The sequence below is a fragment of the Paroedura picta genome, chromosome 3 (genome assembly GCF_049243985.1).
Source record: "Paroedura picta isolate Pp20150507F chromosome 3, Ppicta_v3.0, whole genome shotgun sequence".
NCBI lineage: Eukaryota > Metazoa > Chordata > Lepidosauria > Squamata > Gekkonidae > Paroedura > Paroedura picta.
In genome coordinates, this window is record NC_135371.1 from 16272083 (window position 1) to 16296180 (window position 24098).

The 24098-nt window shown below is 49.1% G+C and overlaps 1 protein-coding gene across 1 annotated transcript in view; it reads left to right on the plus strand.

Annotated features, from left to right (window-relative positions):
• Nucleotides 1-7462: 7462 nt before the first annotated feature.
• Nucleotides 7463-24098, plus strand: part of LOC143831692 (G-protein coupled receptor 22-like) — a 53852-nt gene continuing 37216 nt past the window's right edge. Inside the window, exon 1 of the mRNA XM_077324915.1 lies at nucleotides 7463-8002. The gene's annotated coding sequence lies outside the window, so the exon portion shown is untranslated. The remainder of the gene's footprint in view (nucleotides 8003-24098) is intronic.

Below are 24098 nucleotides of genomic sequence, written 5' to 3' on the forward strand. Positions count from 1 at the left end.
TTTGTGTCTATGGCTTCTTTGTCAAAATGGGGGTAGGATAGGGATGCCAGCCTCCGGGTGGGAACTGGGGGTCCCCCGGAATTACAGATTGCCTCCAGTCTAAAGAGATCAGTCTCCCTGGAGAAAATGGCTGCTTGGGAGGTGGGGGGGACTCCACAGAATCATGCAACCCTGAGGTCCCTCCCCACCCCAAATCCCACCCACACCTGGCTCCACCCCCAAAGTCTCCAGGGGTTTCCCAGCCCAGAGGTAGCACCCCTACGATGGGCGGGATCGAGGCTGAGCTTGCTCCTTAATATCCTTTAGGTTAGTTTAATGCAGGGCTAGTCAAACTGCGGCCCTCCAGATGTCCATGGACTACAATTCCCAGGAGCCCCTGCCAGCGAATGCTGGCAGGGGCTCCTTGGAATTGTAGTCCATGGACATCTGGAGAGCTGCAGTTTGACTAGCCCTGGTTTAACACCTTTGGGCCATAGTGTGTTCTAGCTGCTCTCTGTTCAGCAGATGGGAAGGGCAGGAGCAGGTCACGGGAAGCTGCCCTTTACTGAATCAAACCCTCGATCCATCAACGTCAGCCTTGCCCACTCTGTCTGGCTGTGCCCTTCATGTTGGAAGCCTTTTACATCACTTACTATCTAATCTATGCATTCTTAGCCCTGGGGTTTTTTTGACGGCCCTGGAAAGGTTTCCTGAATGGGTGGGTGTTAATTCATTTTTTAATATATTTTTTAACAATTGGTAAACATTTATCAGGTGATATGAACATACCTAGTCATGTTGACCTTCTCCCCCCCACCATGGCCAATGATGGGCTTGGAGGGGGGGGAAGGGGGACTCCTGGGTGGGCCTGTACACAGCTATGCTTCCTAACCATATTCTGCACGATCACACCACTTCTGGGCGTTCTCAAAGCCTGAAGGATGTTTCAGGGGCTTATCAGTAGTAAAAAGGTTGAGAAAGGCTGATCTTATCCTTTTACTGGGGATGTCGGGGATTGAACCTGGGGCCTTCTGCGTGAGGAGCAAGTGCTCTGCCCCTGAGCCACAGCCCCTTCCCCTCTCCTGACTCACTTGCAAGCCCACTAAGGCCTAACCGGCCTTTGCCCTTTATATGTACCATGACCCATTTGTGCTTCTTTTTATTACACATGCCCTAGGTCGGTAAAATGAGTACCCAGCTTGCTGGGGGGTAAACGGTCATGACTGGGGAAGGCACTGGCAAACCACCCCATATTGAGTCTGCCATGAAAACGCTAGAGGGCGTCACCCCAAGGGTCAGACATGACTCGGTGCTTGCACAGGGGATACCTTTACCTTTACCTTCACAAAGAACTGACTCACTAGGGGCCACCTGGGAATAACCCTATAGGGTAGAATTTCTCAAGTTCTTTTTAATGTGAGGCACTTCCCCCCCCCCCCCCCGAGAACTTCACTGTTCCTTCTGGGGCACAACACACACACACACACAATCCAGCACTAACAGTCTGCTTGACAGATGAGTCAATGCAAGTTCTTGCATGAAGCTACAAACATCCCATGGTGGTGCATAGGATGCATCTGATTGGGGTAAGGAATATTCAACGACACTGTGGCTGAAGTGCTACCCTTCTTAACCTTTCCAGGTCTCTTCTCTCCCACACACACTCCTCTCCGGCCCCACTTTCTCACAAAATGCTGGATTGTCCAAAACACGCTACTTCAATACCTGCAGCTTTTGATTGCTAAAATTAAAAAGAAGCTAGACATATGCATTCATGAAGAACTGCTTCCAGTGACTGTCCCTTGGGCTTCCGGTGGGCGATTGGCGTCCTTCATGCAACCTGAGGCAGGGGCACGGATATTAGCAAAAGACGGGGTGAGGAACACAAAAACGGGTGGTGGAGCGGTACCTACTTTGGTCTCACACCACGAAGGTGTAAAGGAGGCTGGCTCAGACCACTATGGATACCAGCAGCAGGGCAAAAACCTTACAGGGGTAAGGATCCAGCTGCTGAGCGGGAAGGGAAAGGATTTGCTCCGTTTAGGCAGAAGGGAAGAGAAAACCTGGCTGGCTGAAGGTTGGCCAAACAACCGCTGCCAACTGGGCAATCCCATGGGTGTCAAAATCCTATGGAGGGAAGCCTCATTTGGGTGTGTGGCATGGATGGACAAGACTCGCAGGCCATGCTTTGGAAAAAGGTGGACAAAGGCTGGGTGATCTCCCCTACTTTTCAGGGCCCAAAAGCAGCCAAGCAGCTCATGAGCTGGGCCTGTCGCTTCCTACCTGGGAGACGCAAGTCCAAACTTGATGGCAACTGCAAAGCCTCTTGAAGTGGGGCCCCAGATGGATGAAAAGGTGGATAATCCTACTGAGTTAAATCAGGCTGGGGAGGGGGGGGGAGTCACCAGACTGCAGTGGCCGGGGACTTCTGGGCTAGGTGAGGCCCCCAGTATCCTAAAAGAGGCGGACTCCCCATGAACTGCACAGAGCACCGACACAGTTGTAAAGGAGAAGAGATAAAGACCCAGCCAGCATTAAAAACAGGGAAGATATCCTGGTGAGGGGCAGACCAGATCCAATGGGGATGAAATTAATGCAAAAGAAATTCCGTCTCAACATCCGGAAGAAGTTCCGGACAGTTAGAGGGGTTCCTCAGTGGAACAGGCTTCCTCGGGAGGTGGTGGGTTCTCCATCTTTGGAGATTTTTAAACAGAGTCTGGATAGCCATCCAGGCTGATTCTGTGAAGGTTCAAGGGGGTGGCAGGTTACAGTGGAGTGAGTGTGGGGGGGTTGGATTAGATGACCCAGGAGGTCCCAACTCTATGATTCTATCATTCTACGGTCGGACATGACTTCATACCTACCTACCGCTATGACACGAGATCCCACACAATCACAGCACCCAGCTCATCCAAGGCACCCTGCCTCTCTCTGTTCTCAGGACCGTACTATATATGGGAGGGAGTTTGCTTCAGATCCACAATGTTCCTTCCCCTCTGTCACAACAAGACACTTGCCAGTGTGGGTTCCACTCCTTGGGACTGGCCGAGCAACAGCCAGAGGCAAGCACTGGCTGCCATGTCCCCTTTTCCTGAGGGGAGAGGGGTCAAGCAGCCTCAGAGCCCTGTAGGGGCCTGCCTGCAAACCAGACGATGGGCAGCTATGCCCACAGGCGTCCGAATGTAGCTGACTGCCCTCTCCGGAGGAGGGAAGAGGAAGTAACCTTCCAGATGAGACGATGCCCCTAAGAAGCAAAAGATTCCTCATTCGTCAGCTGAGGAATAGGTTCCCTGTTGTTGGAAGCGATAATCCAAAATGGCAGAGAGCACACGGACCCCTTCTACCAAAGCGGTTCTATTTCTTGATTACAACCCAATCACACGGTCAAGTACATGGCAACACCCCCTCCACCCCCAAAGTCTCCCCTTGTGATCTCTGGGCCACTGTGCAGTGCCGACATGCGCGGTGCTGAGAATGCACAAGAGGTGCAAAGATGGCGCGGGCGGTGTAATTTTAAATATGCTAATGATTATCAAAGCCCCATTAGGTTACTTGAGGTTAGTTCCTTTGGCATTAAGCAACATACTAGAACTGTATTTGTTCTCTGGTTAGGTGGATACGCTTGTCTCTATGTCAGTTATGACACAGATTCTGGGTACTACGGCCATCTATGTGCAGCTGTTAGCTGCACGGGTAAGAATTCTTGTGTTCTCCACTGGTCAGCAGAAGCGGAAATGGCGATTTTGGCTTAAAAGAAGAAAACCTAAGTGTAGCCGTTTTGAGTTTTTTCTGGTCCCTCTAACACCTGGATCGGCTGACTCCAGTCTTGCACACTCTGTCATTTCTCTGAAGAGGCCCCATACCTCAGCAAAACAGGAGGGCACACGTAGGATTGTTTCTATTTCCCTGCCACGTTGTGACGGTGTCCCCAAACGGCTTTCAAGGCAAGAGGCAGGCAGGGGTGGTTTGTCATGGAGTGCTTCGGTGTAGCGACCCTCGTGGTCACCCCTCCAAGTACTGACCAAGGTCGACGCTGCCCCACTTCTGAAATCTGACGAGATCGGGCTGTCCTGCGATATCTGGGTAACAAATCTACATCCACCGATTCCGGGAACGGACATGTAGCGTGAAACCACCTTGCAGGACCACGGCTGTGGCAAGAATCACGGCAGCGTGCAGGCCGAAAGGGCCCACAAAGTTGCCAACTTTGATCCTTGGCCTAAGCAGGGCAAGCCTACCCAAAGGAGGGGGGGGACCTAAGGGGAGCCTGCATTTTTATTCCGGTCGATTTGGAAGGGAGAGGGACGGGGGTGTAAGACAGAGCCACACATATGAGTCAGGGTGCTGCGCTGACCTATTTGAGAAAAGAGCCTTCCCTCTCCCCCCCCCCCCCCCGCCCGCCTTGATTCCTGTAGGCGGAAGTGCTCATCCGCCAAACAGGCGAGAGCCAAGCGCTCTACGCAGCAGCCTTCCCAAACAGGGGACATGGCGGGACATGGCCACAAGGTGGCGCCGCAAATGTTCCTCAGCCTGCCCGGGAAGACGGCGCTGGGTGGAGAGCAAAATTTGGGAGAGGAGGGGGGGGATCAACTGCAGTTTGGGGGCTGCCTTCAGCAAGGGGCTCGCCCGCCCGCCTTTCTGCTCCCCTCTCACGCTGCGGAAAGAAGGGACAGCCCCTGGCAGAAGCAGCCTGGCTGCAAACCTTTGCCTTCGGTGGCTCCCTCGCCCCTGCACAAGATCCAATGGGGAGGAATCCGCCAAGCCCCCCCCCCTCTCCCTCCCAAGGGCGCTGACTTTCTGCCCTGAGGGGAGCCGCTTTGCTCCACGCCGCTGCAGGCAAATTGTCCCCCCCGAGGCAGGAGCGGTTCTCCGGCCCCCGCCCGTGTTGTTGGACACTTTCGTGACCCACCCGACGCAGCCGGGGCGCCCTCAGCCAGCAGCGCCGCCGCCTTACATAACGCCGCGGCGGCTCCATCTGCCGAGCCGAACCGAGAAACGCCCCCCCCCCCGGAGGTCTTCCTCGCCTTTCCAGCAGGAAGACGAAGCCCTCCATTCCCCTCACCCCAACCCACCCCTTTGTGGGCACAGTCCAGCATCTTCAAGATTCCCCGCCTCTCACTTCGACTGTAGTCACTGACTGCTTGCCAACTCCGGGTTGGGAAAGATCTGGAGATTTGGAGGGCACGATTTGGAGTGAAGAGAGGCCTCAGCGGTGTATAAGTCCACAGAGAACGCCCTCCAAAGCAGCCGCCCTATGGAGGGAAACCTGTTTACTGCCTATGTTGCAAAGGGAAGGAGAACAAATATTCATTCCCTCATTCAGGAAACCTACCTCTTCAGAGGCCGGTTTAAGGCAACTTGCAAGTTGAAATCAGACCAGGAAATCATAAAAACATATTATAAACATAAAAACAGGCCCGGGGCATCAAAACAGTAAAACAGTCATCGAGCATCCCTCACCCCGCATAGAAAAGACTTCAGACCAGAGGCAGGCCATAAAACAACTAAAAAAGATTCACCCCCTTTGAGAAAAAAAAAAAAAGCTCAGATAAAATGTGGGGTTGCCAACCTCCAGGTGACAGCTGGAGATCTCTTGGAACTACAACTAATCCCTACACAGATTCCCCTGAAGAAATCTGCTGCTTTGGATGGTGGACTATATTCCACAGAGAGCCCTCTCCCCACATCCTGCCCTCCCGAGGCTCCATGCCCCAAACTTCCAGGGATTTCCCAATCCAGAGCTGGCAATCCTAAAGAAATATTTGCCAGCTGAATGTCAAGTGGGAATGCATTCCACAGGTGAGGGGCCATCACTGAAAAAGCCCTGCCTCTGGTTGCCAGCCACTGCCTCACCTCTGAAGGAACGAGCACCGAGATCCTAACTGGTCAGTGTGAGATGGGATTGTCTCTGAGTCTGGGAGTCCCAGCTTCATGGTGTGGCCTTTCAGTTCCCCATCAGGAATATGGGAACAGTTAGAAACAACTGTATAGGCATTAAACCTGGTGGAATGAGCTCCTGGAAGAGCTGAGGGCCCTGATGGAGCTGTCAACATTCTGCAGGGCCTGTAAGACGGAGCGCTTCCTCCAGGCATTTGGTTGAGGCCGGGCCAGGAAGATCGGGTCCCTCCCTATAAAGGTCCCTGCAGAGGCACAGCCTTTGGTGAACTGGGCAGAGGTGCCTCTCGCAAGGATGGTGGATATTGGGGGATGGTGTGCCCTGGCATTACAGGCTGCAGGTAGGGTTATAAATAATTTTACCTGCCATTGAGCATTTTTGTACTTTCCGTTTTATGGGGTTTTATTCTTTTATTGTAAACCACCATAAGCCAGACTGGCTTTGGGAGAGGGGGTGGATAAATCCAATAAATACTACTAATAAAACAACTCACCGGGAACTTACCTCAGGATAGAGGGAACAAAGAAAGAAAGAGCTGGGGAAATGGCTTTGCTGAGGTAGTGGCTGGACATCCCTGAAAGTCGGGTCTGTTCTGGGCGACTTTTAAACTGCTGCACGCCCTCTGAAGCACACGCTCCTTTCCTGGAGTCCCCAGTCCCTGAATTCTTTCACCCTGATGCTAACTTGGAATATTCATAAGCATTATGGATTCCAGAGGGTAGCCGTCTTGGTCTGAATCTGCACAACACAGTTTGAGCCCGGGGTCACCTTTAAGACCAACACCGTTTTGTTCAAGGTGTGAGCATTCGTGCGCATGCATGCATGCACACGAATGATCACACCTTGAACAAAACGGTGTTGGTCTTAAAGGTGACCCCGGGCTCAAAAACCTTGTTTTACGTAAGCACCAGTAAAAGATGGTTTCATTTAAAACACAGGAACGACTGTTTATACTTTATCCATTACACAGTAATGAATATTGCATGGCGTCTTTATTACATTATTAATAAGCTTTTTAAAGAAAAATTAACGCGCACTAGCAGAGCATCCCTAGGAGATGGAGCAGCCCAATCCTTGCCCATTTGTAAAGGGATTTACTCCACTGTTGAAGCATTAGTGAAACTCCCGTGGTGAGTTCCTACAGGGCCGCAACACAGCAGACAGGAGCTGCTTCCCGCCCTCCAAATGACAAGGGGGGGGGGTTCGGATTCCTCGGGCCTCCAACGCGCCGTGGCCTCCAGGGCGCCTCTCCTTAACCGGGCAGTTGCTGCCAAAAAGCACCCCGTTGGCCTTGGCGTGTGGCGGGAGGGCTCTCGGTGCACACGGGCCGCTGCAGCTTTCGCTCTTGGCAGCCGGACTGCAGCGGCTAGGCATGCTCCACAAAGCCGGCGTGCCACCACGAGCGCCCCCTGTAGGCACAGCGGGGAATCCGTCTGGCTTCTCCCTCGCGCTTTTTTCCAGGGAGCGCAGGGTGGCCTACCCCGTTGCTTCCGGCTCCCCTTGGGATCCTTCCACCCGCGACTGGCCCCGATCGGGTCCCTGCAGCAGGGCGGCGTGTGGGCTTGAACCTGGCTCTCCCAGCTCCCTCGTCCCCCATGCCACCGCCGACCCACTGCTGGCTCCCCACCCCACGGGGCGCTCCCGTCCCCTGGCCCGCGCGGGAGCAGCCGCAGCGAGGCCCGGGCGGGCGAGCACGTGCCAAGCCCCTCCCACCAGCTGCGCGCCATCCCGCCCGGGTCGTGGCTCGGCCAGCTGTTAGGCGCGAGGATTCTCTGCAGCGACGGCGCGTCCGGCTCCTTCCAGGGGTGCCGCACGGAAAGGAGAGGGGGGGGCAAGGTTTGCCTTTTTTTTTTTCCTCCTTGGCCCGCGCGCGCAGGTTCCAGATGTGCAGGCAGGCAAGCAGTGAGTGGCGCGCGGCGCGGCCACGAGCCTGACGCTGGCTGCACAGTCTGGGCCAGGAGGGAGAGAAGCCCGCCAAGGCGGAGGAGGAGGAGGACGAGAGGGCGACGCGGCGAGGATGAGGAGGATGGCGAGGGGGAGTCCCCGGGCAGCAGCCGCACGGAGATGCCGCAGCCGGGCTCGCGCGCCCCTGGCCGCCGCCGCTGAGAGACGGGCCGTCGGCCCCAGGTGAGTGAGGGCTTGCCTGCCTGCCCAGGCGGCCCCCTGCTCCGGGGATGGGCGCTGGCGGCAGAAATGCCCACGGCTGCCAAGCAGGGCCGGGCCGGGGCTGCGACGGTGGCGGATTCCCGTGGGCTCTGCGGGGTGCGAGCCTCGGGACGGCCGGGAGCGACCATCTCTCTGCCCATTAAGGGGGGGGGGAGATTCAGTGCCGGTGCGCAAGAGATTGTGTGTGTGTGTGTGTGTGGGGGGGTACTTTCTGGAGTAAGAGTCCAGCGGCTCCTTCGAGACCCGCAGGCTGTATTCCTTGGCACAAACGGCCTTTTTTCTTTGGGGGGGGGCACAGTGGTGCCAGGGCTCCAGCTTGCTTGTGACACTTCCCATCCCCCCGCATCTGGGCGAGAGAAAGGAGTTCTGCACATGCCCCGGAGCGCGGTCGCCGTGGCCTGAACTTCGCCTTGATGCCGAGTCTCAACTTCCTCCCGCTCTCTCTCCCTCCCACCTGCCGCGGAATGTGTGTGTGTGTCTGTGGGGAGGGGGTCCCTTCGCAGCCCCCTGCTCTTGTCTTCGCTCTCCCGACCCACTTCGCTTCGGCCTGGCCTGCGTCGGAGGGCTCCAGGGAGGGCCAAGAAGGAGCAGCCCTCGCTGACCTTGGGAAGCGACCTGCGGCAGCGGCAGCTGCGGCTTCTGCACCGGCAGGGCGGTCAGGAGCAGGCGGGACTCCGGACTAGTCTGGCTGCGAGGAGGAGGAGGAGGAAGAGGATGAAAAGTTAGGGCCGGGGTTGGTTGAAGGTAGGCGGGCGGCGTGGGTGTCCTGACTGCAGGCTTTGAGGGCAAGAGGTGGAGTGCCTTGGACACCCGGCTTCTTTTTGAGAGGGGCAAGAAGAGTGTGAGAGAGGGGCTTCCAGACAGGTCTTCTGCACCCCCTGGTTGGGGAGCTGGATTCCGGGTTTCTGGGGCAGAAGCGGGTGAGTTATAAAAACTCCTTCCGAGGTTGACCATGTTTTTAGAGGAGGGAATGGGGCCAAAGAGTCATTGATCTGACCGGGCTGGATGATGATGCTGGGTCATTTGGGAAATGAGTTCAGCCAACACGGAAAAGCCCCCAGCAAAATCGGCTTCCCCTTCTCTGTTTCCCCTTCCCCAGACAGCATGCCTAGGGTTCAAAGGCTGCCAGAAGAAAAGTGAGGAGAGGAATGAGACACAGGCTTTTTCCTCTGCTGCCTCTTGGGGCCTTTTCACATTATCCTCAGAGCAAAAAAAGAGGACTTTATAAACTGATAACAAGGGGAATGTTCCCCTACCCCTATCCAGATAAGGACAGAAAAAGCTTGGTGGTGGTGGTGGTGGGGGGTTTGAGATGCAGAGAACAGCTGTGCATTACTTATAGCGAAAAGGGCTGGTGGGAGAGGCAGGTACGATCCGACCTCTCAAATCCCCTGAGAACGTAAAAGAATCCTGGAGCAGAAGGCCTGGGCATGAGTAAGGTGTGACTTCCAAATTGTCCCTCCTGTTCTGCCTTAGGCTCCACGTCCCAGCATATGCCCCAGTAGTGGAGTCCTGGCCTCCATGTGACTAGTGGAGGCAGAACAACTGGGACAGGTGTGAGAAAGCTGGAATCTGTTGCATTCCAGATGGAACCTCCAGGTGTGCAGAAATATATGATTTCCCCAGTTTACTCCCTCCTCCAAACTAGCAGATTGAGCGCTGTGTGTCTGCAGTCTGCTGTTACTCACTGGTGGGTTTAATGTTGTTTCCGTTGAACCTGAAAGGCAAGAAGGAAATACATTTTCCCTGCAGGGATGGGCAGGAGGAAATGCCCTATTTCCCCCATCCCTTCCCAAGAGCCCTCGGGAGACACGGCTTGACCCTAAGTGTACAGAGGGCTGGGTGAGAAGCAAGATGTCCATTCCAAACTGCGAAGGGACAATCTGCCTTTCTGAAAAGAGGCTGGCTTCCAAAGCCTCAGCTTAGCTGTTTCCAAAGAACATTTCCCCCATACGGTTTCTGTTGTGGGGCAAAGGTACTGAAAAGCAATCTGCAAATCCCAGTGGCAAAAGTTCCCTTTAAGAGTGCTAAAACTGGCTGGAGACTAGAAAGTCATCGGCTGTCAGAAGCCCTGATGATTTGTACGGCTGTCATTTGGAGGCTGGTTGTAGCCTTAACTGTATGTTCTCTCTCTTCCCATCCTCAAATGCAGCCTTATGGAGATCTTTACATTTTCTTAGCTGATCGATGAAGCTTCTGACAGCACCTGCCCTAAACCCATTTGGCATCTGTATGAGGACTCCCCCACCCCCCAGAACTGCTGCGAAGGGGCTGCTGTGGGGGGAGGTGGTTGAGGAGTCTATTACTCGGCTGTTCTTTTCCCTCACCAATCAAAGCACCATACAGAGAAAATTCCTTTCTTGAGGGTTTGGAAGCAGCTACCTTCTTGAACCTTGATCCTCAGTTTAGCAGTGCAAGGGTAGTCAACCTGTGGTCCTCCAGATGTTCGTGGACTACAATTCCCATGAGCCCCTGCCAGCATTTGCTGGCAGGGGCTCATGGGAATTGTAGTCCATGAACATCTGGAGGACCACAGGTTGACTACCCCTGGGGGATTGTTATTCCTCCAGAGGCAGGAGCTATCGAGAGCCATTGCAACCCCAAACAAGGATTTCCTGTGGGTTTTTCTTTGCATTATTTCTTCTCGTTCATAGAGGCTTAACAGAATGTGCAAATGGGCAAGATATGTTTTACTTCGCATGAAGATAAATAGCATCACCTGGTGGGTTTGGGGTTTTCCCCCTGACAAGTCGCTACAGACTTATGAGGACCCTGTGGGATTTTCAAGGGAAGAGATGCTCGGAGGTGGTGTGATGTGATCCTGGTATTACCTGAGGATTTTCCATCCAGATACTAACCAGGGCCAACTCTGCTTAGCTTCCAATATTGGAGGAGATCAGGCTAGCTTGGGCTACCCAGGTCGGGGCACTTGGTGATAGACTTCCCATAAAGCAGGATATTTTTTTCTCTAGTCCAGGGGTGGTCAAACTGTGACCCTCCAGATGTCCATGGATTACAATTCCCATGAGCGAATGCTGGCAGGGACTCATAGGAATTGTAGTGCATGGACATCTGGAGGGCCACAGTTTGACCACCCCTGCTCTAGGCTTGTTGGCCACCTGTCTCCCAGTAGAACCTTGCTTGGCTTTTTAGGCAAACTGAAATCTTGGATTAAAAAAAAAAAAAACCCGCCCCCACTTATTGGTGTTTCTGCCTGTTGAGCTGCTATTGGCCGTAGGGGTAGGTGAAAAGCAACCTGCCCTCCCCCCTGGACAGCTTTTGGGAACGGGCAGAATATACATGGAAAAATAAATAAATGTCAATTATGTGGAAATTCTCCTGGAAAGGAACAATTGTGTTTTGAGAAAATACCCTCTGTCACAGCATTCTGCTTGCTTCATTCGGCTGAAGAAGCTGTTTATACATGCATCTTAGGGTGTAAAACAGGAATGTGACAAATGCTTGCAAACTGCTTACCATGCACGGGCCAGTGTGGTACGGTAGTTAAGAGAGTTGCACTAAGCTATGGAAGTTCTGGGTTTGAATCCCCCCTCTGCCATGGAAGCTAAGAGACTGGGCCAGTTGGCCTCTCTGGCTAATCCACTTCACAGGTTAGTTGTTTAAGGGGGAGCAGGAACATGCAAAATTGGTTTTCTAAGCTGCTTTGGATCACTATTGGAGACAAAAGCATGCATAAATAGCTAAATAGAGCAGATATCTTCATCAGAGGGGCATGATTTTCTGCAGCTTTTGTTTAGTATGTGCTTGTTGGTAAAACCAACGTTTGCCCTCTTGAGGTTACGGGCATGATTTTGCTGGGTGCCTAGCTTCAAGAAAGAGCTACTAGAATGCAGAATTCATGGATGTAGAATCTCCAGCTGGGCAACATTTACATGCAGATATTGTGTTTTTTGCCTGCATGGAAAAGCTTTCTGGGTGACATGGACCTTTGGTCCTGTAAGCTGAAGCTGGTCTTATGGTAAGTGTGAGTGTATTGGGCATATGCAGTCTCTTGAAATTGAGGACTATGGCAAACAGAAACCAGATTCTCTTACTTTCTGTTCACATCTAAAACAACTGGATTCTCATGAACAAGAGACTTGCATCACCACCTTGATTGTGTGCAGAATGTGCTTCAGTGGTTTTTGGTGTGTGGGGGGTAGGGCTGGGGGGGATGGAGTGTATGAGGGGGCTCGGAGTCCAAGCTTTTCTATATTCTGTGGACAAGTGTGGTGTGTTTGCCTGGGAGCAGGACGCCTTTGATTTATCCTTGCTTGTAACTCCACAGCAGACTCATTTTCCGAGTCAATCTCTCTCTCTCTCTCTCTCTGTGCCTCACTTATAAAATGAAAGTAATGATGTTCGTTTGCCAAGCTGCAGGGGTTGAGAGGACAGTGATTGGTCGTGAGGGGCCCGGTTTACTAGGTTAGCATTGATGTTGAGGTCTGGTGCCTACGAGACTCCTAAGATATATTGTTGGCTAGATTGCTTCTGCTCTTTATAGGCTGCTTGGTTTGAATCTGCGTATTCGGAGAGGGGGAGGGTCCCGTCTTGGAGGCAGGAGCTGATAATTCCTTGCTAATGATTATAAGGCTGCAGAGTCCAAAAACCACACAGCATTTAGTGGCACCTTAAAGACAAACGGCATTTTATGCAGCAACAACATTTTATTCTGGCATAAGCGTCCATGAATTGGGTTGCTACTGGACTCATAGCATCATAGAATCATGGAGTTGGAAGGGACCTCAAGGATCATCTAGTCCAACCCCCTGCACAATGCAGGAACTCACAATTACTTACCTATCCACAGTGACCCCCATTTCATGTCCAAATGATCCCCCCCAACCACCAAAAATCTCCAGAATCCAAGCTGGCCTGGAGGAAATTTACCTACCATCCCACAGTGGCAATTAGCACAGAAGGGCCACAAGAGACAACCACTGGCACAGCCCTTCCTGCCCACCCACTCACAATCTACTTAAGTCCATAAAATCAGCATTTCTGTCACTCCTGTTTATTTTTTCTGCAACTGGACTAACGCAGTAGTCACAATTGCGGATATTTAAACATATAACGGTCATGCATGAATGACATTTCCTCAACTTTCCCAATCTGTAACATAAATAAAGCCAGACTGCGGTGGTGGGAGGAGTTGGGACTCATCACCTACCTGATTGGCTGTCCGTCCATTGAACGGCAAATCAGGTAGGCTGTCCCATCCCTAGCCACATCCCCCTCCAACTTCTTCCACGTGGAGGAAGTGCCAGCCCGCAGTGTGCCAGGCAGTGAGCGGGAGCTGAGGGAGAGGGGGAGGGCCTGGGACTGCGTGACCAGGTCAGGGGACAAAGGAAGGGGGGCAGCCCCTGCCAGAACTCTCCCCGCTCTGAGCAGCCCCGGCCACTACATTGCCGGGCCTTGGCAGCCCTGCTGTGGCCTCAGTGGGCCTTCCTGAGTGGGGGGAGGGGGGGCTAGCGCCCATAGTTTTTTTCATACAATGGGCTTTTCTGTTAAGTCATAAAGTACGGGACTAACCCACCTTGATTATAGGGATGTGAGAAGGCCTACTCTAGAATAATGTGGCATACAGGGATGTGATTTCGGTTCATTGCTGAATACGATTCTGTGTCTGATCCTGTGGATGCTGCTGGATTTTACAGCCCCCTCTGTGTGACCCAAAAAGCCGCCTATTTAAATTTTGTTTCTCCTATGTGCAAATCTAACTTTGTGTGTGTGTGTGTCAGTTGCATCTAACAATGCAAAACAGTTCCAGGAATACCAGCCCTAGAAATGGAAAGTCTTACAACGGCAACAAATTAAGACAGGGTAGATGTCCTGATATATCTCTATGCAATTCCTCATCTAGGGAAGGAGGTGCAATTTAATCATGCCTCCGAATTGTGAGGTTTGAGTTCTCTGGTGAGAGAGGGGTGTAGGCTGGGTTGGGAGGGCAGATTACCCTTGCAACGATATTTGCTTCATATAAATTGCTGTGCCTTTGGGGAAGAGCAGAATAAAAGTCAAAATAAATGAATTTTGTACGCTGAGCTGAGGGCCAGGGCTCCTGGGTTCTGTTTCAAGGTGTAGAAATTTAATATCTAAAATGTGAGGTGCTGCAGCTCAAACCTACTCAGAAATTAAACCCTCTGATCTGGAACCATCTCATTCCTAATCCTATAGGGTTTAGCCGTGCAGCAAAAGATATGCACTTCATGCATGTTCAGGGGTGCTCTTGTTTTTCACCTTTGCAGCTCATTTTTCTTCCAAGGAACTCATGGTGATATACAGAACTAGTGTGGTGTTCTAGATAGTAATCTAGAAGTTTAGAACCTTGCTCAGACACAAAGCTTGCTGGATGGCCCCAGGCCCATTTTTCTTTCTCAGTCCAGTCTAATCTCCCAGGGTTCTTGTGGTGAAAGCTCTGTTGATTATAGGACTATAGAGTGCAGAGTATAAACATTTCCAATATTTTGCAGTGTAGTGGGAGGGGACAGATGTATCCATGCTTATCTGTGTTCCTAGAGGAAAGCAAGATCATAAATATATATGATTCTCAATGTAGATGAATCTGTGGGTACTTAAATGTGGAGAATGGAGCCATAAACAGATAAGGTTTGCAAAAAAATCTGAGATCTAGCCCCTCCAAAGATCAGCTGTTTGGCAGCTCAGGAAACACCTGGGTCCTTTTAAATGCCTCCAGCGTCACCAAACAGCTGATCGTGAGGATGATCTCCCTGCAGACCTCTCCAAGGCTGTGGAGACCAGGCTCTGCACAGCCTGTGATGGGGGAGACATTTAAAAATCCTGTCAAACAGCTGGTTCTGAGGATCAGCTGTTTGGTGTGCTCTTCCCCTCCCCCCAATCCTTCCTTGGCTTAGAAGAGCTGGCTCAGCATGGGAAGGATCTAGAGGGATGCATTAAACGGTGTGCCAAACTGATTTAAACTCATGGTATGCTTGATTTGGCTTGGATAAGCTCCAAAAGTATTCGAATCAGCATTGATTTGAGTACTCTGGGGCTTATCCAAATCACCCATCCCTAACAACAGTATTGCCAGCCTTCAGGCCTCGGTTTCTGTTGGTAAAAGGCAGAAGGTTAAGGGCAGGGCCCTTTCCAGGGCTGTTTTGGCCTCTGAGGGAGGACTCACCAGGGTGAGGTCTGGAAGCAGCCACTGGGCACCTTGATACCAGGCAACTTGCATGAGTCACCTGGTATAATAAACATGTGAGGAAAGGAACAATCCAGAAATCTCAGGTTTCCTATCAAAATCTTTTCTTCCTAGATTCTTTAAACCTTTGGAGGTGTGAGTTGTGGTAGATTTCCCCTCTTCTCTTCCCCTTCAACTGACATTCAGCTTCTGTCAACATTTAGTCCCTTTTGAGGTATTTCAACCCTCAGATCATTTGGAGAGGATTTTTTTTCCCTTTCATTCATTTATGTAGTCAAATTATGTCATAAGTTTCCCCCCTTCATACCAGGGGAATACCCTCAATTATCTATAGCTGGTATTATTTAGCAGCTCCATTATCCACACAGGGGCAATAAAGCAATACATTATGCCAGAAACAGCCTTACTTTTCCTCACAACAGCCCTGGGAGGAAGGTTAGACCAAGAAAGTGGTCTTCAACCTTTCCAGCCCCAGGACTCCCCTCCTTAATCGCCATACAGTGGAAGAGACATGCTGAACTGTGAAAAATATGACATCAGTCATGTGACAGGAAAAGGAGGGGCTAAGATACGGTGACCAGATTTTAACATTGGTAAAGCGGGACACCATTGACCAGGAGGGTTCTTGATTAAAAATTTGGTCTATATGGAGCAACAAAAATTTTCATAGAACGCAAAAATAGTATTGTAATATATATTTTTTACTTGCAACATAAATACAATTTGCCAGGTGCCCCCAGATGTCCCTCCAAAAGTGGGACAATTGGGTCACCTTAGGCTAAGAAACCTGCTTGTGCCAAAAAGGAACCCTCTCTAGCACTGAGCGTGTCCTTAGGCCTGCTGGATCCCCTTCACATGTGGGCAAAGAAAGGTGGTGGTACAGAGATCAGTAGCTCAAGGAATGGTGTTGAGTGGTGCTCTAGCAGGACAGCTTCCATCGTTTGATTCCTCTGCAGTGGATCATCTTGTGCCGTGGTTCAGTTTTGGATCCTCTGCTGGCAGCATGAGGGTTAATGAGGTGTGCAGAGCTATGCTTTGGCATCCTCCTTCTTTTTTCCTTCTCAAATCTTTGTCTAGGCCCAGGGGTCATCCAACACATTATCTGAAAGCCCATAAAAGCAAGCTTTTTCATGAAGGAGCTCTCTCAAGCACCCCACACTTCTTTTTTATGGGATTCCTCGTAGCTGAGAGATTATTTTACGGCTTAAGGCATTTCTCCTTTGGCAGAGAAAGGGGCTGGGGGTCTAGGGCAGGTTCAGATGGTGTGGGAGATTTGGCAGTCTGATGCTTGATGCACCTGAAAGGTAGATGTGTTACTTAGGGGGGGTCCTTGCACACACCCCTCCCCAGCACTGGTGTGGAGGTACTTGGCCAACCTAGCACTAGAGAATTTGTGAAACACACTTCAGTTGTTAAAACCCCATGTTGTAAAACTCAGCGGGCATGGTGAGTTACCTAGACCAGACCCAATGAGTTAAGAAAGCCAGAATAATTTCAAACCTAGATTCAGGCGGGTAGCCATGTTGCAGCAGAATAAATTTCGAATCCAGTGGCACCTTTAAGACCAACACCTTTTCAATCAAGGTATGAGCTTTCGTGTGCACACAAAAGCTCATACCCTGGATAAAAATTTGTTAGTCTTAAAGGTGCCGCCGGATTCTAAAATAATTTCAAGCCTGTACCTGTAATTCTAAGTCACCCGGATAATGGAAGAAGGAGAAGAACTTTTCTCTATCTTCAGGATTCTCAAAGTGGCTTGCAATTGCCTTTCTCCACATACACACCTTGTGAGGTAGGGATGGCTGAGAGAGCTCTGAGACAACTGTGACTGGCTCAAGGTCACCCAGCTGGCTGCCTGGGGAGGAGGAGTGGGGAATCAAACCCGGTTCTCCAGATTAAAGTCTGCTGTTTTTAACCACTACGCCACATTGGAAGTTTTATTCATACTTAATTGGTCTTAAAAGTGCTACTGAGCTTCAACTAACATGGCTACCCACTTTAACCTTGCCTCTTCCAGGTTAGATGAGGTCGAGAGTGTTTAATGCCTCCTGTAGAAAGGTGAGGATCATGCCCCCCCCCCTCCATTTCTCCAAACGCAGCTTGATGCAAAATAGTAATAGCTGATGAAATCTCTGCCCGTGTAATTATTTTGGCTGAATTAAAATAGCGCTTTTTTAATTGCACTGCACAGTTCCTGTCGTGCTTGGTTGTGCAGTGCGAAAGGCAGAGAACGACAGATGTCCGGGAAGTTGGAAAAGCAAACCGTTCAAATGCTGCAATTGGTATTATTCTCGTTAGACATTTGAATGTTCCTTTCACCAAGAGAGCAGCAGAGCCATCTGTGGCAGCTGAGTCCAGGTTGCTCACGATGAAGCCACTTATTTGCCTCTTGCTAACCTGCAGGTGTCGGCTTGGTTGCAGACTGAACAATTCTGGTGGGAACCGAACTCAGAGCTGACTGCATTCACATTCCCGCTTTAACTACAGTTAAATACCCTTCTTGGTGTAGTGGTTAGGAGTGCGGACTTCTAATTTGGAGAGCTGAGTTTGATTCCCTGCTCCTCTTCCACATGCAGCCAGCTGGGTGATCTTGGGCTTGCCACAGCACTGATAAAAGCTGTTCTAACCGAACAGGAATATCAGGGCTCTCTCAGCCTCACCTCCCTCACAGGGTGTTGTGGGGAGAGGAAAGGGAAGGTGAATGTAAGCCGCTTTGAGACTCCTTTGGGTAGGGAAAAGTGGCATATAAGAACCAAATGTTCTTCTTTAGTAATCTCAGGGCTCTCTCAGCCTCATCTCCCTCACAGGGTGTCTGTTGTGGGGAGAGGAAGGGAAGGCGAATGTAAGCCACTTTGAGACTCCTTCTGGTAGAGAAAAGCGGTATATGAGAACCAACTCCCCTTCTGCTGCTGCTGAGCTCCCTCCCCAAACCCTGCCCTCCTCAGGCTCAACATACAAAATCTCCAGGAATTTCCCAAATTGGAGTTGGCAGCTGTCCTTTATGGTGTGAAATGAAAGAATAACCATTGAAGTCTGTTTCTACTTATCCATAATGGATCTGTGCATATGTGCAGCTGAACTGAGGTGAGTTTTCCTGGCAGTAGTTGATATCCTAACGCAGCATCAAAACCTAGTTTGAGGAAAACTAACCCTGGTTGAACTGTATTCCTGTATTTGCAGGCTACAAATGTCACTGGAGTTAGGCTTAAATCACAGTTTCTTCATTGTACTTCATGCCCAGGAAGAATTGGAGCTTGTACAGGCTGGGTTCATCATAAGAATTTTTATTTAGCAGGGCTTAAACTGAATGTCCAGTTATAACTACGGTATTCTGTCCACTGGGGTAGTCAAACTGCGGCTCTCCAGATGTTCATGGGCTACAATGCACATCTGGAGGGCTGCAGTTAGAGGACAAAGTTTTTAATATAGGAGACCTGAATTCAGTCCCTTCTTCAAACCAAGGTAGACAGTTCAAGTGCCTGCCGCTAATGGGAATATAGCTAGAGCTGGCATATGATAAACCTGGCCCAACAGAGATGATCTTCAGCATGGCGCCCATATTACCTGTCATTGTGAGTGCTGATGACCTCTTGCTTCTTTGCCAACATGCTGCTTCCCAAAGTCACTACTTCCTCAAACTAGAGATCCAATCCTGACTGGCTCATTGAAACAAGAGGTGCTTCAGAAGATCCCAGAAGATACCTTTGAGTCTGCATGAAGTGCCCATTCTTTTTCATTGGGGGAAGTCATCCAAGCTGGCAAGATCCTTTATTATTATTATTATTATTATTATTATTATTATTATTATTATTATTATTATTATTATTATTATTATTATTATTATTATTATACCATTCCTCTCTGCAAATGAGCTTGGGGGAGGGGTTCACAACAGTAAAATAAAACAAAACAGCATAAAATTACTAAAATGAACAGTTAAATTATCAGCAACTAACAAATTATCAGCCATCCTCCATTTGACCTTGTTTCATACCTCCTCTTGCTCCAGGCAGAGCTGTGCAAATTTCTTTGAGAGGCTACGGAATCCTATCTTGGCTGATCCTGTCATGAACTGGGCATAATTCAGCTAGTAGAGTCCTCTCAAAGTAAGCATTCGAGATCTCCAGGTGAAATCCAAAGAAAAGCTTTATTGAATAGGCAATACAAAAGACTGGAAGCAGCCAAGAAGCATTGAGCAAACTTCTTGGCAAAGACAATGGACATAGGCACATTGGTTACATTTATAGGATCCTTACCATAGGGGAGGGGGGCATAGGAATTATGCTGGGAGAGCAAGGAACGCAACAAGGGTGCTAAGATTCTCAGGCCAGGCCAGATAGCCCACCTTTGATCTACTTTGTAACAGCTCTGTTTTGTCTCTGCATTCTACAAGGACGTTTAGGGCGGAAGAGATAAGAATGTCCCGCTGAGAACATCAGGGGGATGTGAAATGGAGGTTGGGCACCAGATAGGAGACAGGAGAAGGATGAGGGCTTTATAGTGACAGGACCAGAGTGCATGTGAAACATGTTACAGCCTGGGTTCAAAAGGACAACAGGTATTCCAGAATGCCTGGCCATCGGGGGGCATGAATCGAGGTTCATGACAGATCTCTCCAGTTTGGGTAGCCCTGCAGCTCCAGCAGGATGCTTGAGTCTACCTCCGCTTTGCTTTTGAGCTTGATTTGACCTTAGGAATGAAAGAAGAGAAAGCAGTAAAGCCAACCAGAGATTTAGTCTATTTAGAAGCCAGGATCCAAGCAAAGCTGGCCAAAGACTTCCTGCCTATGGGAAAATGGAAAAAGTTATTGGAAGTTGTAAAAGGTCCTGCAAAGTGAACTGAGCATATTTACTACATCTGGCTGCAGTGCTGGGCTTCATGGTTTCGACCGCAGAGTTGATTGGTACCAGGAGGCATACTATTGCCTCTAGTCTAAAACTGAAGGCAATCTTAAGATGGAAGAAAGAAATCAGGGAGGCAACCAAAGAAGATACTCTTGTACTAATGGGTAGCTTAGGTTGCCTTCATAGTGCCAGTAAATATCTGTAGCAAACAAAATGTTGGAGCCATTGGTCATGGAACCAACTAGGGTTAGGAAGGTCAAGTCAAAATCTAGACCTCTGGGGGTTATTTAAAACCACAATAATAGAACCCAAGTTAGAATATGTGGCCCAGATTAGAGAAGGTTTGAGCATGCCCAAACGGATGCTACTGTGACTAATGAGGAAAGTCAAGGGAAATATCAAAGGCAAGAAAGGTCCTTTAAAAAGCAGAAGTCGTGCTCCGATGACAAAAAGAAAAACAAACTTAGCAAAACAAATGTAAGCAAAGCATGAAAAAAAAATCTCGAGGGGAGCATGCTGTTAAAAATACAAAGGCAGACAATAAAAAATGTCTTTAAATACATCAGAAGCATGGAGCTAGCCAGGGAGGCATTTAGACCGCTGGGCAACAAAGAAATGAAAAGATTGAGGAAGGAGAAAAAAGGAAATTGCAGAGAAGCTGAATGAATCTTTTGCTCTTATTTTCTCTGCAGGATATGTTAAAGATACTCATTCTGGAATCAGTTTTTGAAAGAGAAGATGTTTGATGAACTAACAGTGCAATCCTAGACAGAGTTACAACCTTTCTAAGTCTGCTGACTTCAGTATCAGCGGTGTAGCTCTGTTTAGGACTGCACTGTCAGTCAAATAGGGGTGATCAAAAATAACATTCTAGGATGAATTAAAGAAGTCACCTGAGTGGTCCAACTGGCCTTTGGGCTGGCTCAAATGTGAAATTGCTGGACTTCTAATAAAATATGGAATTTGCCACTAAAATTGACCTCCTTATCAGAGGGTAGTTATTTTAGAGTAGGACATTCACCAAGCTTTTGACCAAGTCTTGGGTAAATCTAGTTCTTATGAAGGAAGGGGTTATTCATTTATGTAATATCAATTACGTGTTTTCATGAATTGGTAAGATAATTGGATAAAGGTCAGGGCATAGAGGGTAAGGGCATATAGACAGTTCTCATAGCAGGGGGAAGTAAGGAGTTGCAACCTTCAAGAATCTAAATGGAGGATAGGTAAAAGACAAAAACAACAACAATAATATTTATTTCTCGCCACTCCCAGAACCAGCTCATGGCAGGGTACAATAAGTCCATCATAAAAAACCCATAAAACCCCATTAAAATACACTAGGACATGAAAAATATACACATAACAGACAGAATGCTGAAAGCCCCCACAGTGTCTTTAGTTCAGTTCTGCACTCCCCCACATGCAGCCAGCTGGGTGACCTTGGGCTCACCACAGCACTGAGAAAACTGTTCTGACTGAGCAGTGATATCAGGGCTCTCTCAGCCTCACCTTCCTCACAGGGTGTCTGTTGTGGGGAGAGGAAAGGGAAGGCGACTGTAAGCCGCTTTGAGACTCCTTCAGGGAGAGAAAAGCAGCATATAAGAACCAACTCCTCCTCCTCCTCCTCCTCCTCCTTCTTCTTCTTCTTCTTGTAATCTTCAGTATCCAGGGGTACACGACTATGACTTGGGATGTTGTGTTGCTCTTTCTCACTCTCTCTAATGGGTAATTTTGAGTTTTAGTGCTACCCTGGGTTGTCTTGAAACCATTTGGAAGTTTCTTACTTACTTTTTACTTAAGGTGGCACAGACTCTCTCAGTCTTAAGGTTTCAGAGGTCAGACTCATCTCTGTCAGTATGTTCCAGAAGTCCTTGTCTTCCTCTTGAGTACCCCCTCCCTCCCCCAGTTCATCTCCACTTCTTAGGAAGGCAAGACTGGGACCTGTCAGGAATGAGCTCTGGATGGGATTCTCTAGCACACCATTGTGTCTGATTCTTGGAGCATTTTCTGTTCGTTTGTTGTTCCTCCTATTAAATAGTGAAAGAAAGAATAGAAGTTGTTCCTGTGCAGATATTCTTGAAATACAGTTTAGATTACTTCTTCGTAATGCGTTTGGATGCAATATGACTAAGAGCTCACCTTATTTGGGTTGGAAAGTGGCATATAAATGTTTTAAATAAATAAGAAGTTATTCCCATGTCATTTTTGAGGCGTGGTCCATGCTATCCCACTAAAGTTTTAGTGGGATGGCATGGACCACACCTTGATAGACTTTGTTACGGCAATAATTTTCATTTATTTAAAACATTTCTATGCCACCTTCCAACCCAAATAAGATGGGTTCTGTAACCCGGAGCTCTCACTATTCCCTTTAAATGTCCCAGTGCAGCAAGGAAGGATCACACACACACACACACACACAATACCTTTATTGGCATAAAACAGATTAGCAAAATGAACAGAGATAGTCAGGATACATCAAGCAGTTTAAGTTTAAAAACTGAAGCAAGGAAGGATGCAGCCCATGTGCCTCCTGTCCCAATTTTTACTCCATTTTCCTCTCCTGCAAGCTGTAGCAGACCAGGATGTTTTTCATTGTTTACCTGTCATAACAGACAGGTGAAGGAGGGATGGGCAAAGAGATTATGCAGGAACCAGGTTAAGAGTCAGGGCTTCTTGCACATTCTCTGGAAGCCCTGGACTATTTAAGAAACAGGCAGGATATCTGGGTAGTGAGCTGGTAATCTTACCTCTGAATTGTTTGTACTGCCAGCAAAAATGTTGGGGTATAAGCTTTTGAAGTTCCTTTTGTCAGATCTGATTAAGGAAGATTTGACTGACAAAAGTTTATACCAGCCTTTTTGAAAGTTTTGATTGTAGAGGAACCCCCTGTATTAATTTTCAGACTTCGAGGAGCATAGAATCATAGAATCATAGAGTTGGAAGGGGCCATACAGGCCATCTAGTCCAACCCCCTGCTCAACTCAGGATCAGCCCAAAGCATCCTAAAGCATCCAAGAAAAGTGTGTATCCAACCTTTGCTTGAAGACTGCCAGTGATGTCAATTGGCCACACCTCCCTGCAGTTCTTCCTCCCTGTCAGAAGTGTCATGTCACCAGAAGTGACATCACGCGCATTAACTCGAGGACTGAGGGAGGAGACACAGCAGGCGGTTTAAGGGGGGAGTAGACATGCAAGCACTGTCCCCTCACAGGCACAGAAACCACAAGAAAATTCACGCACGGGTATGGAGACCGCCAGTTCTCTAGCTTGTGGCTGAGTCCATTAAGGCAGGAGGGGAAAGGTTGCGACCCCTGGTAGGAAATCCCTGGTTTATACCGTGAAAATCTTATTGGTCTTGAAGGTGCTACTGGACTTGAACCTAGCTGTACTACTGCCAACCCGCTGTCCTCTGAAAATATCTTAACGGCACACTGAAATAAGCCCCCTTCCCTTGCTAAGCTAGATACTCCGTGGTGTATCATTCATGGCCATCCTGTCCAGATTACTTTGTTTTATTGTGCCTATTTCATATGTTCTTTTATTAGGTATTGTTGTTTTAATCATTGTTGTGAGCGGCTTGCAGGGTATAAATATTTGAAAAGAAAACAATGTAAGGATATATATGTCCGTGAGACCTGAATAGTTAATGTATTCTGAATTGTCGGGAATTGCAAAGGAGGCCAGCAGAGGCAAGAGAACGGGCCTAGTTCACTGCCTATACAGAGTGCCCTGTCAGATACTCCACAGAGGGTGCTACTATTTTATTTGGCTATTTATTTCATTTATTCCCTGCCTTTTTCCCTGACATTGTTCTCTTCCATTTCTGTCCTCATAACAAAAGCCAAGAGCGTGTGAGTGGCCCAAGGGCACCCTGAAAGCTTCCATGGCAGAACAGGGATCGAAACCTGGGTCTCTCAGATAGGAGTTTGACACAGACGAAGAAGAAGAAGATCTGGTTTTTGTATCCTGCTTTTCACTGTCTGCAGAAATCTTGGTGTAGTGGTTAGGAGTGCGGACTTCTAATCTGGCAAACCGGGTTTGAATG